Consider the following 5,640-nt stretch of genomic DNA (forward strand, 5'->3'; position numbering starts at 1 on the left):
GAGCTCATGACTTAAATTGATGTTAAATATATGTGGTGGCCCAGTTACTGTCCTTCGATGACAGGATTCTAACTACATGTACGTATTATGCATGTATTACCCTTCTAGTCAGGATATGGCTAAAATACTGCCGAAGGTAAATTTCATCCAGCTCAGTTCCGATAATCAGGGCAATTTAGATTGAGCTTTTGATATCCTACCGACAGGCAAACACTTGCAACGTCTCTACTCACAAAACCCAAAGTGATGGCGTAAAAATCCTGGAAATCCTGCAGGAAGCAGAGGCATCGTAAGTCCCCTTGATCCCCAGGAAGGTGGTCTATCTTTGGTCGCTAGTGGTCTATAGCCTGGTTTGATTATACTAAATAGTCCGAGGAAGTAATATTTGAGTTGAGGTGCGGCGAGTCTTAGGTTTCTATAACATTTGTCATCTATACTAAAGTTAGGACTTTAGTTGCAAGTGTCGCTTCAGTAATAAACAATGAAAGCAGGGGCGGATGAAGGAGTGTGTGCGTGAGTGCGTGCGTGCATGCGTGCGTGTGTGCGCACCCCTGCAATCCCCTTCTGGATCCGCCTATGGCAACGCAGTACAAACACTTGTTTGGCTTGATATATATATATAACTCATACCATGCACATGGACATCGGTTAGAGAACGTTAAAGACGTTGAATGTTTTAGTTTGAGATGTCCTTGATAGTGTCGTCTGCAAGTCTTATGAAAAGTCACATTTATGGTCTGGCTTGTAACTCACGGGAGGCTATCAAGGTTTAACCAATTGCACATTTTCTTGGCCAATATTAGCACGTGCTTACTGATTTTTTCCTAGTTTGGTTGAGTTAAGTTATCCTAACCAATGGTGATTAGCATTGTGCATGTAATGTCTTCGGAGGCTTGAAGGGACAATGTCACGTTGTCGCCCTTACAAAACATGCAAAAAGTAACAAAATTAACCATAGTGCGACCATGCGACATTTTGGCCATTTGTCGCATTATCGCACTTTGAATAATATTTTTTATTCAACCAAAGGACGACAATGCGGCATGACAACAGTTTTCAAGGTCAAGACATATCATATTATCGCATTGTCGCTCTTTGGTTAATTTTACCACTGTTTCTTGTTTAAAATTGTGAGGGCGACAACGCGACTATGACCCCTCTAGGAGTCCATATATGTCATCCTCACAGCTAATTCAACTCATATTTTGCTACAGTTTTGAATAAAAGCATTTTAATGCATGTAAGTAACTTTGCATTGATACTCTATATGTGGAGCTGATATGCGTAACAAACTACGACTTCACGGTTGTTTCAAGTCGGAGTTCGGTGCTGAGGCATACGTCATTACCCCTATGGCCAAATCTCACAGAAAAGCGTTAGCCGTTTTTAGATGTGGAGTCGCCCCTATCAGGATAGAAACAATATATTAACCTCTCTGTTGCAGAACGAGTTTGTTTTAACTGTAATGACTGTACCGAAGACGAAACCCATGTGTTACTGCGATGTCCTCTATACAATGATGTCCGACAGGTTTTACTGCAGAGATGTGCTGAAGTGTGGCCCGAGTTTAATACTGCTGATGACATCACTAAAACTAGTTTTATGTTATCTTGCACTGTGATAGTCATTTTATGTTCCAAAACATGTAAACTTATTTTAGACAAAGGAATGGAAAAATTGTACAATTCCTAGTTATATATTTTATGCTTTTAATATGTTCCCTATGTATGTATGTATGTGTGTGTGTGTGTGTGTGTGTGTGTGTGTGTGTGTGTGTGTGTGTGTGTGTGTGTGTGTGTGCATGTATGTATGTACATATGTGGCAGACTCAAATATATATATATGTACATAGGTTTTAGTTAGGAAGATTATATTAAGTATCAAGGTGGATGGCATTGTTTCCATTTAATGACTCACTCTATTAAACAATTAGAACACCTGTAAGAATCTTAGTTATGTTTTATACTTTATTTTACTCTTAGTCTATAGCTCTGCATAGTATTAGTAAGCCTTGTAACTCTCAGTCTAACCTCCACTAATTGTCACACTGCATGCTTCCAACACTCTTTGCTCCAGCTCCCAGTCATTTCTATTGTTTTACTGATAGGCCAAGCTGGCCACAGCTAAACTACAATGTTCAGATTTTAAACTCAGATGCCGTCTTGTACTGTTCAAGGAGAGATATAGCCAGAGTCATGGGAATTCTATGACGATTTCAGGTTGGTTCATATTGTATAAAATGTTGTATATATGGACAGTTTCTTGTTTACTAGACTTAGAAATATAATGTATTGTCCATGTAAGTCAGACTTGGTTTACTTGAAATATAATATAACTTATAAATATGTATAGTATATCAACGTATATCAACTAAATATTAGACAACTTATAAAAGTAATTACTAGTCCGCTTAAATGCATGTCCGTATGTTTGATATGTGTGGTTGATTGACATATATATGTAATATTACATGTCATTTCATGTTTTATTTGTGTGGCGAATGCAATTGTACTTTTAAACATTATTTTATATCATATCACTTGTATATATATTGTTCTCTGCATACATACGTATTTGTTATGCAGATCTGTGAGTGTGATCATTCAGAAGAATATCCTCCATTATGATCAGCTTGGGTACAACCAGCCTGGTATGTAATACCTGACCAGATTCCCTATATACCAGAAATGTATTTACAATAATATTTCCTAAAGATACCTACAGTATGTCTTTATGATCGTTGTATATTTGTACTAATATTATGTAACATTATATCTTGTGACATAGTTCAGATGTATTTAACTAGGTGTATCTTATATATAACAAGTTTTATGGATAACAACTTCTTTATTTTCGTGAGTGCGACGTTTCGATACAGATTCTTGTACCGTTGTCAAGCAAGAGTGATACATGAAGTGTAGGAGCTGCATATATATACTGTATATAACAATGAAACAACATAATAGACAAAGGAAACAACATAATTGCCATGATTGGCTAAGCAGTAAGCTGATGAAGCCAGTAAGTACATAAAGGATAGTGAATGGAAGCCAGAGATGTAGTTACAATGAGATGTTTATACAATGGATGCGATGTTTATACAATAGACTGGGCTTGGTGGAGGAGTGGATCATAAGCAGATGGAATGAAGTATCCTTGGTCACGGTTGATGGTAGGCTTGTGGCGTTTGATGTGAATGGCTTCTGTGAGCTTGCGTTTAGTGAAGTCCGTTTGGTTGTTGGCGAGAATGGTGATGTCGGACCACTCTATTTGATGATTGGGGTTGGCTTTGATGTGGTCAGAGATAGCTGATTTGGTGTCGGAATTAGCAACAGAGGTGCGATGTTCTTTGACTCGGGTGTTGATGGGTCGGGATGTTTCACCTATGTAGCATTGTCCACAATCACAGTCTATTTTGTAAATAACACATTTCGGGTTGTTGTTGTTGACGGTGGGTTGTTTTCTTCCGTTGGCATGGAGGAGGTTGTTGAGGCTGGAGGACGCTGAGAAGGTAGTGTCTATTCCTGCCTGTTGTTTCAGGAGTCGGCTGATTTGGTGTGATGGTTTACCAATGTAGGGAATGGATATCTTGATGGGGGCTGATTCTGGTTTAGATCTTTTGGCAGGAGGTGAAAGCGTTGCTTCGATGGTTCTGTTGACTATTTCAGGTGGGTAGTGGTTGCGTTCTACAAAGACTTTCCTCAGGTGTTCAATTTCTTCCTGTAGGTTTGTTGAGCAGATGTTTTTGGCTCTTCTGGTCAAGCGTCATCTCTACATTGACCAGAAGAGCCAAAAACATCTGCTCAACAAACCTACAGGAAGAAATTGAACACCTGAGGAAAGTCTTTGTAGAACGCAACCACTACCCACCTGAAATAGTCAACAGAACCATCGAAGCAACGCTTTCACCTCCTGCCAAAAGATCTAAACCAGAATCAGCCCCCATCAAGATATCCATTCCCTACATTGGTAAACCATCACACCAAATCAGCCGACTCCTGAAACAACAGGCAGGAATAGACACTACCTTCTCAGCGTCCTCCAGCCTCAACAACCTCCTCCATGCCAACGGAAGAAAACAACCCACCGTCAACAACAACAACCCGAAATGTGTTATTTACAAAATAGACTGTGATTGTGGACAATGCTACATAGGTGAAACATCCCGACCCATCAACACCCGAGTCAAAGAACATCGCACCTCTGTTGCTAATTCCGACACCAAATCAGCTATCTCTGACCACATCAAAGCCAACCCCAATCATCAAATAGAGTGGTCCGACATCACCATTCTCGCCAACAACCAAACGGACTTCACTAAACGCAAGCTCACAGAAGCCATTCACATCAAACGCCACAAGCCTACCATCAACCGTGACCAAGGATACTTCATTCCATCTGCTTATGATCCACTCCTCCACCAAGCCCAGTCTATTGTATAAACATCGCATCCATTGTATAAACATCTCATTGTAACTACATCTCTGGCTTCCATTCACTATCCTTTATGTACTTACTGGCTTCATCAGCTTACTGCTTAGCCAATCATGGCAATTATGTTGTTTCCTTTGTCTATTATGTTGTTTCATTGTTATATACAGTATATATATGCAGCTCCTACACTTCATGTATCACTCTTGCTTGACAACGGTACAAGAATCTGTATCGAAACGTCGCACTCACGAAAATAAAGAAGTTGTTATCCATAAAACTTGTTATATATTGTACGTCTCAACTTCTAAAATGCCACTCAAACAAGTTAGGTGTATCTTATATACTTAATGAGTGATTTGAACCTGTACATATTTATGTGATTCCATTTAATATACTTTCTTATATGTTCTTTCAGGCTGTTTAATAAATAGACCAGAAATAAACGTATCGGCCTCACAACCCACAGCCGTTTGTATTCTGTAACGGACGCAAACAAGACGCTGTTATATATATATATGTGCTTATAATCATATTTATGCTTCTCATATCATAGTGTATTTTATCATTGTACATGGTTTTAACAGATAGTCTCTCATAACTCCAAATGGAGTGGCTCATGTATTCTTTTTGTATATTATGCTGTATTATTTTATGTCCATTAGGTGAGACTCTAATAAATAATCTGTCTGTCTGTCTGTCTGTGACTGCCGTGCTTCTCATTCTGAGAGTCATTATGCATTTTAAACGTTGTTATCAGATTCTGTCCAGGTTAAGGTTTGTCATCATTGGTTAAGTGAAACCAGGGACCATATAATAATGATATTTATTATATGGTCTTTGGTGAGACTGAGTCTTGTGACCCCTGATTGACAGGAATGTGGTAACACCCACTGACCCAGGTCTGCCGAACTTTGAACCCCCCAGCTGACGCCTGATTCCTGCAGGTTAGAGTTACACGCCCTTGGACCATTCCAGGAGAAATGACAGCGGGCCATTCAAGTACCGAGGTCAGAGACAGTGTTGACCTATGTCACTGGTTTGTTGGCGCTTTGACCGTGAACATATGCTATATGGGATCACAGGTACGTTTCTTCTTATCTGACAGACCAGACTTGTCCCGAGACCATATGTATATTTGGGCGTTTACGTTGGAGGGCACACAGAGCGTTGCCTGGTCCTGTACCGTCGCCCCACTACCATGGCTGG

The 5,640-nt window shown here is 39.7% G+C and overlaps 1 long non-coding RNA gene across 1 annotated transcript; it reads left to right on the top strand.

Moving 5' to 3' along the window:
- Positions 1–2,421: 2,421 nt before the first annotated feature.
- On the top strand, positions 2,422–4,890 carry LOC124267836. The gene is made up of 2 exons (XR_006896142.1): positions 2,422–2,806; positions 4,764–4,890. It is a non-coding gene; the product is annotated as an uncharacterized LOC124267836 (long non-coding RNA).
- Positions 4,891–5,640: the final 750 nt, after the last annotated feature.

Source organism: Haliotis rubra, unplaced genomic scaffold (genome assembly GCF_003918875.1).
Source record: "Haliotis rubra isolate DU_JTF1 unplaced genomic scaffold, ASM391887v1 Scf134, whole genome shotgun sequence".
Taxonomy (NCBI): Eukaryota; Metazoa; Mollusca; class Gastropoda; order Lepetellida; family Haliotidae; genus Haliotis; species Haliotis rubra.